The 14,599-nt window shown below is 47.3% G+C and overlaps 1 protein-coding gene across 1 annotated transcript in view; it reads right to left on the bottom strand.

The window, feature by feature from the left end:
- The window catches only part of LOC148540812 (calcium-activated chloride channel regulator 1-like), a 96,159-nt gene that overhangs the window by 61,851 nt on the left and 19,709 nt on the right, over nucleotides 1-14,599 (bottom strand). The window lies entirely within an intron of this gene.

The following is a 14,599-nucleotide window of genomic DNA, read 5'->3' as shown; positions in this document are numbered from 1 at the left end:
TTCCATGCATCTGCTTAAAGGTTTCTAATTCACAGGCCTGGGTGTGTATAATACAGGATTACCATAATATAATTATAACTCTCAAATGCAGGTTTGCAAGAAGGGTAGGGGAAGGAGCATTCTAATGTAGGCCAAGCACAGTAAGGGGTATATTTACAATAGTGAGAGTTTATAGATGTGTAGATGTTGCCTATAGTAACCAATCAGTTTATACCTAACATTTAACTAGCACCTTCTAGAAGATAATAGCTAGAATCTGATTGGTTGCTATGAGCAACATCTCCACTTCTAAAAACTCTCAATATAGTAAATATACCCCTAAGGGTGTGTTTTCATAATTGCACAGAGACACAGGCCAACACATAGATGCATGCTGTATATGCCTGAGAATGGAAAATCCCTTTTCAGGTGTTGGAGGTCAGGTACAAATTAGGGGTGTGCACCGGCCACTTTTCGTGTTTTGTGTTTTGGTTTTGGATCTGGATCTTTCTTTGTGTTTTGGATCTGGATTGGTTTTGCCAAAACCACCCTTCCGTATTTTGGGTTCTGGGTTTTGTGTTTTGGATCTGTATTTTTTTGAAAAAAAGCATAAAAACAGCTAAAATCACAGAATTTGTAGGTTTTTCTGCTCCTATGCTATTATTAACCTCAATAACCTTAATTTCCACTCATTTCAAGTCTATTCTGAACACCTCACACCTCACAATAGTGTTTTTATGTCCAAAAGGTTGCACCGAGGTAGCTGGATGACTATGCTAAGCGACACGAGTGGGCGGCACAAACACGTGACCCATCTAGGCGTGAAACTGCAGTGGCAGACAGGATGGCAGTTTGAAAAACTAGGCCCCAAACTGTACATAATGCAAAGAAAAAAAAGGTGCAAGATGGAATTGTCCTTGGGCCCTCCCACCCACCCTTATATTGTATAAACAGGACATGCACACTTTAACAAACCAATCATTTCAGCGCCAGGGTCTGCCACACAACTGTGGCTGAAATGATTGGTTCGTTTGGGCCCCCACAAAACAAGCTGGCAATTAATGTGTCCCTGCACAAACTGGCTCTACGGAGGCAAGATGTCATCCTCATCCTCCTCATCCACCGATTCCTCACCCTCTTCAGTGTGTACATCCTCATCCTCACAAAGTATTAACTCGTCCCCACTTGAATCCACCACCACAGGTCCCTCTGTACATTCTGGAGGCTGGTCTCCCTGGAAGAGCTGATAATTCATTTTGATGAACATCATCTTCTCCACATTCTGTGGAAGCAACCTCCTGCGCCTTTCGCTGACAAGGTTCCCGGCTGCACTAAACACTCTTTCGGAGTACACACTGGGGGGGGGGGCAACTCAGGTAAAATAGAGCCAGTTTGTACAAATTGCCTCTTTTTCCTGCCAGTACAGGTATGGACTGTCTGACATGCCTACTTGGATGCTGTCACCGATGTAATCCTCCACCATTCTGTCAATGGTGACAGTATCATATGCAGTGACAGTAGACATGTCAGAAATTGTTGCCAGGTCCTTCAGTCTGGACCAGATGTCCAAACTTGGTCCTGCCTGCCCTGCATCACCGCCAGCGGGTTGCTTAGGATACCTAAGTTTTTTCCTGGCAGCCCCAGTTGCGGGAGAAAATGAAGAAGGAGCCGTTGACGTGTCACGTTCCGCTTCAGCTGACAGTGTGTTCACCAGCAGGTCTTTGCACCTCTGCAGGCTTGTGTCGGCCGGAAAGAGAGACACCACATAGGCTTTAAACCTAGGATCGAGCACGGTGGCCAAAATATAGTGGTCTGATTTCAACAGATTGACCACCCTGGAATCCTGGCAAAGCGAATGAAGGGCTTCATCCACAAGTCCCACATGCCGAGCGGAATCGCTCCGTCTTAGCTCCTCCTTCACTTTCTCCAGCTGCTTCTGCAAAAGCCTGATGAGGGGAATGACCTGACTCAAGCTGGCTGTGTCTGAACTGGCTTCACGTGCGGCAAGTTCGAAGGGCTGGAGAACCTTGCACAACACGGAAATCATTCTCCACTGCGCTTGAGTCAGGTGCATACCCCCTCCTTTGCCTATGTCATAGGTGGATGTATAGGCTTGTATGGCTTTTTGCTGCTCCTCCATCCTCTGAAGCATATAGAGGGTTGAGTTCCACCGCGTCACAACCTCTTGCTTCAGGTGATGGCGGGGCAGGTTCAAGAGTGTTTGCTGGCGCTCCAGTCTTTGGCACGCAGTCACTGAATGGCGAAAGTGGCCTGAAATTTTTCGGGCCACCCAAAGCGTCTCCTGCACGCCCCTGTCGCTTTTCAGAAAATTCTGCACCACCAAGTTTATTGTGTGAGCAAAACATGGGACATGCTGGAATTTGCCCAGATGTAATGCCTACACAATATTGGTGGCGTTGTCAGATATCACAAATCCCCAGGAGAGTCTAAGTGGGGTAAGCCACTGGGCGATAATTTCCCTCAGTTTCTCTAAGAGGTTGTCGGCGGTGTGCCTCTTACTGAAACCAGTGATACACAGCGTAGCCTGCCTTGTAATGAGCTGGCGTTTCTGAGATGCTGCTACTGGTGACGCTGCTGCTGTTGCTGCGTAAGGTGATACATCTACTCAGTGGGCTGTCACAGTCATATAGTCCTTAGTCTGCCCTGTTCCACTTGTCCACATGTCCGTGGTTAAGTGGACATTGTGTACAACGGCACTTTTCAGGACACTGAGGACACTTTTTCTGACGTTTCTGTACAGTCTCGGTATCGCCTGCCTAGTGAAGTGGAATCTAGACGGGATTTGGAACCGGGGACACACTACCTCCATCAATTGTCTAAATCCCACTGCACTAATGGCAGATACCGGACATACGTCTAACACCAACATAGCAGTCAAGGCCTCAGTTATACGTTTTGCTTCAGGATGACTGCTGTCGTACTTCATCCTCCTCGGTAAGGACTGTTGGAGCGTCAATTGTTTAGTAAAAGTAGTGGTGTTCCTACTTCCTCTCTGGGATGATGAACGACTCCCAGCAGCAGCAACAGCAGCAGCGGCAGCAGGAGGCGTAGCAATGCAGGATCCTCCGGAGGAATCCCGGATAGGAGAGTCAGTCATGCCAGTGACATGGCCTGCAGGACTACTTCCGATCCTGACTAAGGAGGAAATTGACGAGGAGGGAGTTGACGGTGTGGTTTGCAGGCGCTTGGATACAACAGGACAACGGGATTTAGCTGTCCCTGGACTGCTTACGGTCTTAGCCAAAGTTTCTGAACTTGACAGTAACTTTTTATGAACGCGCTGCAGGTGCCGTATAAGGGAGGATGTTCCTGGGTGGTTGACGTCCATACCCCTACTTATTTCACCTTTACATATGGTACATATGGCAAGACAGTTGTTGTCCGGATTTGGATAGAAATATTGCCAGACCAAAGAGGTGGAATGTTTGGTCTTCTGCCCAGGCATGACCGTGATGGGCTTTTTCATCCCACGGACAACAACTGTCTCCCCCGGAGCCTGATTTAAACAAACCACATCACCATCAGAATCCTCCTCGCCAACTTCCTCCTCAGCGCCAGCTACACCAGTATGCTCATCCTGTTGTACTTCAACAGTGACATCTTCAATTTGCATATCAGCAAGTGGACTGTGGGTGCTCCTTTCAGCACTTGCAGGGGGCGTGCAAATGGTGGAAAGAGCCACCTCTTCCCGTCCAGTGCTGGGAAGGTCAGGCATCGCAACCACCACCACTCTTGGACTCTCCTTGGGGATTTGTGATATCTTCTTAGAAAGCACAGTTCTTCGCTGTGCTTTTGCCAGCTTAACTCTTTTGATTTTTTTAGTGGGAGGAGGGCTTCCATCGACATGTGAAGCTGAACCACTAGTCATGAACATACTAGGGATCGACCTTAGCCGTTCCTTGCCACTCCATGTCGTAAATGGCATATTGGCAAGTTTATGTTTCTCTTCAGATGATTTAAATGTTTTTTTCAAGGTCATTTTCCTGAACTTTGTCATTTGGGATTGTATGTGCCCTCTACTATGACATTGGGCATCGGCCTTGGCAGACGACGTTGATGGCATGTTATCGTCTATGTCATGACTAGTGGCAGCAGCTTCAGCACTAGGAGGAAGTGGTTCTTGATCTTTCTCTATTTTATTTTTATCGGAGAAAGTTTGGTCCTCCATTTATGTTATATCGATTTGATATATACGTGCGGCTAAACACAGAAAATATTTTTTAATTTTTGCTGGAGAGTAGTGCACTTTGTGGGTTACACCAGCCTTTAAGAAATGAGCCAGCCGGCTCTTTACTTATGGGACACAGGCGCATGCTTGGCGCTGCTCCTTTGTTGATGCACGTGCGGCTACTGCGCACACAATTCACAAACACAGAAAATTATATTTTTTTTGGTTTGGACTGGAGTGTACTTTGGGGGTTACAGCACCCTTTAACGGTCAAGCCAGCCGACCCTTTACTTATGACACAGGCGCACGCTTGGCACTACTTTGTTGATGCACGTGCGGCTACTGCGCACACAATTCACAAACACAGAATTTTTTTTTGGTTTGGACTGGAGTGTACTTTCGGGGGTTACAGCACCCTTTAACGGTCAAGCCAGCCGGCCCTTTACTTATGACACAGGCGCACGCTTGGCACTACTTTGTTGATGCACGTGCGGCTACTGCGCACACAATTCACAAACACAGAAAATATTTTTTTTTTTGGTTTGGACTGGAGTGTACTTTCGGGGGTTACAGCACCCTTTAACGGTCAAGCCAGCCGGCCCTTTACTTATGACACAGGCGCACGCTTGGCACGACTTTGTTGATGCACGTGCGGCTACTGCGCACACAATTCACAAACACAGAAAATTATTTTTTTTTTGGTTTGGACTGGAGTTTACTTTGGGGGGTTACAGCACCCTTTAACGGACAAGCCAGCCAGCCCTTTACTTATGACACAGGCGCACGCTTGGCACTACTTTGTTGATGCACGTGCGGCTACTGTGCACAGAATTCACAAACACAGAAAATAATTTTTTTTTTGGTTTGGACTGGAGTGTACTTTCGGGGGTTACAGCACCCTTGAACGGTCAACCCAGCCGGCCCTTTACTTATGACACAGGCGCATGCTTGGCACTACTTTGTTGATGCACGTGCGGCTACTGCGCACACAATTCACAAACACAGAAAATAATTTTTTTTTTTTTTTGGACTGGAGTGTACTTTCTTGGGTTACAGCACCCTTTAACGGTCAAGCCAGCCGGCCCTTTACTTATGACACAGGCGCACGCTTGGCACTACTTTGTTGATGCACGTGCGGCTACTGCGCACACAATTCACAAACACAGAAAATTATTATTTTTTTGGTTTGGACTGGAGTGTACTTTCGGGGGTTACAGCACCCTTTAACGGTCAAGCCAGCCGGCCCTTTACTTATGACACAGGCGCACGCTTGGCACTACTTTGTTGATGCACGTGCGGCTACTGCGCACACAATTCACAAACACAGAAAATAATTTTTTTTTTGTTTGGACTGGAGTGTACTTTCGGGGGTTACTGCACCCTTTAACGGTCAAGCCAGCTGGCCCTATACTTAAGACACAGGCGCACGCTTGGCACTACTTTGTTGATGCACGTGCGGCTACTGCGCACACAATTCACAAACACAGAAAATAATTTTTTTTTGGTTAGGACTGGAGTGTACTTTCGGGGGTTACAGCACCCTTTAACGGTCAAGCCAGCCGGCCCTTTACTTATGACACAGGCGCACGCTTGGCACTACTTTGTTGATGCACGTGCGGCTACTGCGCACACAATTCACAAGCACAGAAAATTATTTTTTTTTTGGTTTGGACTGGAGTGTACTTTCGGGGGTTACAGCAACCTTTAACGGTCAAGCCAGCCGGCCCTTTACTTATGACACAGGCGCACGCTTGGCACTACTTTGTTGATGCACGTGCGGCTACTGCGCACACAATTCACAAACACAGAAAATAATTTTTTTTTTGGTTTGGACTGGAGTGTACCTTCGGGGGTTACAGCACCCTTTAACGGTCAAGCCAGCCGGCCCTTTACTTATGACACAGGCGCACGCTTGGCACTACTTTGTTGATGCACATGCGGCTACTGCGCACACAATTCACAAACACAGAAAATAATTTTTTTTGGGTTTGGACTGGAGTGTACTTTGGGGGGTTACAGCACCCTTTAACGGTCAAGCCAGCCAGCCCTTTACTTATGACACAGGCGCACGCTTGGCACTACTTTGTTGATGCACGTGCGGCTACTGCGCACACAATTCACAAACACAGAAAATAATTTTATTTTTGGTTTGGACTGGAGTGTACTTTCGGGGGTTACAGCACCCTTTAACGGTCAAGCCTCCCGGCCCTTTACTTATGACACAGGCGCACGCTTGGCACTACTTTGTTGATGCACATGCTGCTACTGCGCACACAATTCACAAACACAGAAAATATTTTTTTTTTTGGTTTGGACTGGAGTGTACATTGGGGGTTACAGCACCCTTTAACAGTCAAGCCAGCCAGCCCTTTACTTATGACACAGGCGCACGCTTGGCACTACTTTGTTGATGCACGTGCGGCTACTGCGCACACAATTCACAAACACAGAAAATAATTTTTTTTTTGGTTTGGACTGGAGTGTACTTTCGGGGGTTACAGCACCCTTTAACGGTCAAGCCAGCCGGCCCTTTACTTATGACACAGGCGCACGCTTGGCACTACTTTGTTGATGCACGTGCGGCTACTGCGCACACAATTCACAAACACAGAAAATAATTTTTTTTTGGTTTGGACTGGAGTGTACTTTCGGGGGTTACAGCACCCTTTAACGGTCAAGCCAGCCGGCCCTTTACTTATGACACAGGCGCACGCTTGGCACTACTTTGTTGATGCACGTGCGGCTACTGCGCACACAATTCACAAACACAGAAAATATTTTTTTTTTTGGTTTGGACTGGAGTGTACTTTCGGGGGTTACAGCACCCTTTAACGGTCAAGCCAGCCGGCCCTTTACTTATGACACAGGCGCACGCTTGGCACTACTTTGTTGATGCACGTGCGGCTACTGCGCACACAATTCACAAACACAGAAAATAATTTTTTTTTTGGTTTGGACTGGAGTTTACTTTTGGGGGTTACATCACCCTTTAACGGTCAAGCCAGCCGGCCCTCTACTTATGACACAGGCGCACGCTTGGCACTACTTTGTTGATGCACGTGCGGCTACTGCGCTCACAATTCACAAACACAGAAAATAATTTTTTTTTTGGTTTGGACTGGAGTGTACTTTCGGGGGTTACAGCACCCTTTAACGGTCAAGCCAGCCGGCCCTTTACTTATGACACAGGCGCATGCTTGGCACTACTTTGTTGATGCACGTGCGGCTACTGCGCACACAATTCACAAACACAGAAAATAATTTTTTTTTTGGTTTGGACTGGAGTGTACTTTCAGGGGTTACAGCACCCTTTAACGGTCAAGCCAGCCGGCCCTTTACTTATGACACAGGCGCACGCTTGGCACTACTTTGTTGATGCATGTGCGGCTACTGCGCACACAATTCACAAACACAGAAAATAATTTTTTTTTTGGTTGGACTGGAGAGTACTTTCGGGGGTTACTGCACCCTTTCCCGGTCAAGCCAGCCGGCCCTTTACTTATGACACAGGCGCACGCTTGGCACTACTTTGTTGATGCACGTGCGGCTACTGCGCACACAATTCACAAACACAGAAAATAATTTTTTTTTTGGTTTGGACTGGAGTGTACTTTCGGGGGTTACAGCACCCTTTAACGGTCAAGCCAGCCGGCCCTTTACTTATGACACAGGCGCACGCTTGGCACTACTTTGTTGATGCACGTGCGGCTACTGCGCACACAATTCACAAACACAGAAAATAATTTTTTTTTTGGTTTGGACTGGAGTGTACTTTCTTGGGTTACAGCACCCTTTAACGGTCAAGCCAGCCGGCCCTTTACTTATGACACAGGCGCACGCTTGGCACTACTTTGTTGATGCACGTGCGGCTACTGCGCACACAATTCACAAACACAGAAAATAATTTTTTTGGGGGGTTTGGACTGGAGTGTACTTTCGGGGGTTACAGCACCCTTCAACGGTCAAGCCAGCTGGCCCTTTACTTATGACACAGGCGCACGCTTTGCACTACTTTGTTGATGCACGTGCGGCTACTGCGCACACAATTCACAAACACAGAAAATCATTTTTTTTTTGGTTTGGACTGGAGTGTACTTTGGGGGTTACAGCACCCTTGAACGGTCAAGCCAGCTGGCCCTTTACTTATGACACAGGCGCACGCTTGGCACTACTTTGTTGATGCACGTGCGGCTACTGCGCACACAATTCACAAACACAGAAAATAATTTTTTTTTGGTTTGGACTGGAGTGTACTTTCGGGGGTTACAGCACCCTTTAACGGTCAAGCCAGCCGGCCCTTTACTTATGACACAGGCGCACGCTTGGCACTACTTTGTTGATGCACGTGCGGCTACTGCGCACACAATTCACAAACACAGAAAATATTTTTTTTTGGTTTGGACTGGAGTGTACTTTCGGGGGTTACAGCACCCTTTAACGGTCAAGCCAGCCGGCCCTTTACTTATGACACAGGCGGACGCTTGGCACTACTTTGTTGATGCACGTGCGGCTACTGCGCACACAATTCACAAACACAGAAAATTATTTTTTTTTTGGTTTGGACTGGAGTGTACTTTGGGGGGTTACAGCACCCTTTAACGATCAAGCCAGCCAGCCCTTTATTTATGACACAGGCGCACGCTTGGCACTACTTTGTTGATGCACGTGCGGCTACTGCGCACACAATTCACAAACACAGAAAATAATTTTTTTTTTGGTTTGGACTGGAGTGTACTTTCGGGGGTTACAGCACCCTTCAACGGTCAAGCCAGCCGGCCCTTTACTTATGACACAGGCGCATGCTTGGCACTACTTTGTTGATGCACGTGCGGCTACTGCGCACACAATTCACAAACACAGAAAATAATTTTTTTTTTTGTTTGGACTGGAGTGTACTTTCTTGGGTTACAGCACCCTTTAACGGTCAAGCCAGCCGGCCCTTTACTTATGACACAGGCGCACGCTTGGCACTACTTTGTTGATGCACGTGCGGCTACTGCGCACACAATTCACAAACACAGAAAATTATTATTTTTTTGGTTTGGACTGGAGTGTACTTTCGGGGTTTACAGCACCCTTTAACGGTCAAGCCAGCAGGCCCTTTACTTATGACACAGGCGCACGCTTGGCACTACTTTGTTGATGCACGTGCGGCTACTGCGCACACAATTCACAAACACAGAAAATAATTTTTTTTTTGGTTTGGACTGGAGTGTACTTTCGGGGGTTACAGCACCCTTTAACGGTCAAGCCAGCCGGCCCTTTACTTATGACACAGGCGCACGCTTGGCACTACTTTGTTGATGCATGTGCGGCTACTGCTCACACAATTCACAAACACAGAAAATAATTTTTTTTTTGGTTTGGACTGGAGTGTACTTTCGGGGGTTACAGCACCCTTTAACGGTCAAGCCAGCCAGCCCTTTACTTATGACACAGGCGCACGCTTGGCACTACTTTGTTGATGCACGTGCGGCTACTGCGCACACAATTCACAAACACAGAAAATATATATTATTTTGGTTTGGAGTGTACTTTGGGGGTTACAGCACCCTTTAACGGTCAAGCCAGCCGGCCCTTTACTTATGACACAGGCGCACGCTTGGCACTACTTTGTTGATGCACGTGCGGCTACTGCGCACACAATTCACAAACACAGAAAATATTTTTTTTTGGTTTGGACTGGAGTGTACTTTCGGGGGTTACAGCACCCTTTAACGGTCAAGCCAGCCGGCCCTTTACTTATGACACAGGCGCACGCTTGGCACTACTTTGTTGATGCACGTGCGGCTACTGCGCACACAATTCACAAACACAGAAAATTATTTTTTTTTTGGTTTGGACTGGAGTGTACTTTGGGGGGTTACAGCACCCTTTAATGGTCAAGCCAGCCAGCCCTTTACTTATGACACAGGCGCACGCTTGGCACTACTTTGTTGATGCACGTGCGGCTACTGCGCACACAATTCACAAACACAGAAAATAATTTTTTTTTTGGTTTGGACTGGAGTGTACTTTCGGGGGTTACAGCACCCTTTAACGGTCAAGCCAGCCGGCCCTTTACATATGACACAGGCGCATGCTTGGCACTACTTTGTTGATGCACGTGCGGCTACTGCGCACACAATTCACAAACACAGAAAATAATTTTTTTTTTTGTTTGGACTGGAGTGTACTTTCTTGGGTTACAGCACCCTTTAACGGTCAAGCCAGCCGGCCCTTTACTTATGACACAGGCGCACGCTTGGCACTACTTTGTTGATGCACGTGCGGCTACTGCGCACACAATTCACAAACACAGAAAATTATTATTTTTTTGGTTTGGACTGGAGTGTTCTTTCGGGGGTTACAGCACCCTTTAACGGTCAAGCCAGCTGGCCCTTTACTTATGACACAGGCGCACGCTTGGCACTACTTTGTTGATGCACGTGCGGCTACTGCGCACACAATTCACAAACACAGAAAATAATTTTTTTTTTTGTTTGGACTGGAGTGTACTTTCGGGGGTTACTGCACCCTTTAACGGTCAAGCCAGCCGGCCCTATACTTAAGACACAGGCGCACGCTTGGCACTACTTTGTTGATGCACGTGCGGCTACTGCGCAAGACAATTCACAAACACAGAAAATAAATTTTTTTTTGGTTTGGACTGGAGTGTACTTTCGGGGGTTACAGCACCCTTTAACGGTCAAGCCAGCCGGCCCTTTACTTATGACACAGGCGCACGCTTGGCACTACTTTGTTGATGCACGTGCGGCTACTGCGCACACAATTCACAAACACAGAAAATAATTTTTTTTTGTTTGGACTGGAGTGTACTTTCTTGGGTTACAGCACCCTTTAACGGTAAAGCCAGCCGGCCCTTTACTTATGACACAGGCGCACGCTTGGCACTACTTTGTTGATGCACGTGCGGCTACTGCGCACACAATTCACAAACACAGAAAATAATTTTTTTTTTGGTTTGGACTGGAGTGTACTTTCGGGGGTTACAGCACCCTTTAACGGTCAAGCCAGCCAGCCCTTTACTTATGACACAGGCGCACGCTTGGCACTACTTTGTTGATGCACGTGCGGCTACTGCGCACACAATTCACAAACACAGAAAATAATTTTTTTTGGGTTAGGACTGGAGTGTACTTTCGGGGGTTACAGCACCCTTTAACGGTCAAGCCAGCCGGCCCTTTACTTATGACACAGGCGCACGATTGGCACAACTTTGTTGATGCACGTGCGGCTACAGCGCACACAATTCACAAACACAGAAAATTATTTTTTTTTTGGTTTGGACTGGAGTGTACTTTCGGGGGTTACAGCACCCTTTAACGGTCAAGCCAGCCGGCCCTTTACTTATGACACAGGCGCACGCTTGGCACTACTTTGTTGATGCACGTGCGGCTACTGCGCACACAATTCACAAACACAGAAAATTATTTTTTTTTTGGTTTGGACTGGAGTGTACCTTCGGGGGTTACAGCACCCTTTAACGGTCAAGCCAGCCGGACCTTTACTTATGACACAGGCGCACGCTTGGCACTACTTTGTTGATGCACATGCGGCTACTGCGCACACAATTCACAAACACAGAAAATATTTTTTTTTTGGTTTGGACTGGAGTGTACTTTGGGGGGTTACAGCACCCTTTAACGGTCAAGCCAGCCAGCCCTTTACTTATGACACAGGCGCACGCTTGGCACTACTTTGTTGATGCACGTGCGGCTACTGCGCACACAATTCACAAACACAGAAAATATTTTTTTTTTTGGTTTGGACTGGAGTGTACTTTCGGGGGTTACAGCACCCTTTAACGGTCAAGCCAGCCGGCCCTTTACTTATGACACAGGCGCACGCTTGGCACTACTTTGTTGATGCACATGCTGCTACTGCGCACACAATTCACAAACACAGAAAATAATTTTTTTTTTGGTTTGGACTGGAGTGTACACTGGGGGTTACAGCACCCTTTAACAGTCAAGCCAGCCAGCCCTTTACTTATGACACAGGCGCACGCTTGGCACTACTTTGTTGATGCACGTGCGGCTACTGCACACACAATTCACAAACACAGAAAATAATTTTTTTTTTGGTTTGGACTGGAGTGTACTTTCAGGGGTTACAGCACCCTTTAACGGTCAAGCCAGCCGGCCCTTTACTTATGACACAGGCGCACGCTTGGCACTACTTTGTTGATGCACGTGCGGCTACTGCGCACACAATTCACAAACACAGAAAATAATTTTTTTTTTGGTTTGGACTGGAGTATACTTTCGGGGGTTACAGCACCCTTTAACGGTCAAGCCAGCCGGCCCTTTACTTATGACACAGGCGCACGCTTGGCACTACTTTGTTGATGCACGTGCGGCTACTGCGCACACAATTCACAAACACAGAAAATAATTTTTTTTTTGGTTTGGACTGGAGTGTACTTTCGGGGGTAACAGCACCCTTTAACGGTCAAGCCAGCCGGCCCTTTACTTATGACACAGGCGCACGCTTGGCACTACTTTGTTGATGCACGTGCGGCTACTGCGCACACAATTCACAAACACAGAAAATAATTTTTTTTTTTGTTTGGACTGGAGTGTACTTTCTTGGGTTACAGCACCCTTTAACGGTCAAGCCAGCCGGCCCTTTACTTATGACACAGGCGCACGCTTGGCACTACTTTGTTGATGCACGTGCGGCTACTGCGCACACAATTCACAAACACAGAAAATTATTATTTTTTTGGTTTGGACTGGAGTGTTCTTTCGGGGGTTACAGCACCCTTTAACGGTCAAGCCAGCTGGCCCTTTACTTATGACACAGGCGCACGCTTGGCACTACTTTGTTGATGCACGTGCGGCTACTGCGCACACAATTCACAAACACAGAAAATAATTTTTTTTTTTGTTTGGACTGGAGTGTACTTTCGGGGGTTACTGCACCCTTTAACGGTCAAGCCAGCCGGCCCTATACTTAAGACACAGGCGCACGCTTGGCACTACTTTGTTGATGCACGTGCGGCTACTGCGCAAGACAATTCACAAACACAGAAAATAAATTTTTTTTTGGTTTGGACTGGAGTGTACTTTCGGGGGTTACAGCACCCTTTAACGGTCAAGCCAGCCGGCCCTTTACTTATGACACAGGCGCACGCTTGGCACTACTTTGTTGATGCACGTGCGGCTACTGCGCACACAATTCACAAACACAGAAAATAATTTTTTTTTGTTTGGACTGGAGTGTACTTTCTTGGGTTACAGCACCCTTTAACGGTAAAGCCAGCCGGCCCTTTACTTATGACACAGGCGCACGCTTGGCACTACTTTGTTGATGCACGTGCGGCTACTGCGCACACAATTCACAAACACAGAAAATAATTTTTTTTTTGGTTTGGACTGGAGTGTACTTTCGGGGGTTACAGCACCCTTTAACGGTCAAGCCAGCCAGCCCTTTACTTATGACACAGGCGCACGCTTGGCACTACTTTGTTGATGCACGTGCGGCTACTGCGCACACAATTCACAAACACAGAAAATAATTTTTTTTGGGTTAGGACTGGAGTGTACTTTCGGGGGTTACAGCACCCTTTAACGGTCAAGCCAGCCGGCCCTTTACTTATGACACAGGCGCACGATTGGCACAACTTTGTTGATGCACGTGCGGCTACAGCGCACACAATTCACAAACACAGAAAATTATTTTTTTTTTGGTTTGGACTGGAGTGTACTTTCGGGGGTTACAGCACCCTTTAACGGTCAAGCCAGCCGGCCCTTTACTTATGACACAGGCGCACGCTTGGCACTACTTTGTTGATGCACGTGCGGCTACTGCGCACACAATTCACAAACACAGAAAATTATTTTTTTTTTGGTTTGGACTGGAGTGTACCTTCGGGGGTTACAGCACCCTTTAACGGTCAAGCCAGCCGGACCTTTACTTATGACACAGGCGCACGCTTGGCACTACTTTGTTGATGCACATGCGGCTACTGCGCACACAATTCACAAACACAGAAAATATTTTTTTTTTGGTTTGGACTGGAGTGTACTTTGGGGGGTTACAGCACCCTTTAACGGTCAAGCCAGCCAGCCCTTTACTTATGACACAGGCGCACGCTTGGCACTACTTTGTTGATGCACGTGCGGCTACTGCGCACACAATTCACAAACACAGAAAATATTTTTTTTTTTGGTTTGGACTGGAGTGTACTTTCGGGGGTTACAGCACCCTTTAACGGTCAAGCCAGCCGGCCCTTTACTTATGACACAGGCGCACGCTTGGCACTACTTTGTTGATGCACATGCTGCTACTGCGCACACAATTCACAAACACAGAAAATAATTTTTTTTTTGGTTTGGACTGGAGTGTACACTGGGGGTTACAGCACCCTTTAACAGTCAAGCCAGCCAGCCCTTTACTTATGACACAGGCGCACGCTTGGCACTA

This window comes from Taudactylus pleione, unplaced genomic scaffold, assembly GCF_031769625.1.
Source record: "Taudactylus pleione unplaced genomic scaffold, aTauple2 ptg000017l, whole genome shotgun sequence".
NCBI lineage: Eukaryota > Metazoa > Chordata > Amphibia > Anura > Myobatrachidae > Taudactylus > Taudactylus pleione.
The sequence above is the reverse complement of the archived record's forward strand: the minus strand, read 5'-3'. Positions and strand labels throughout refer to the sequence as shown.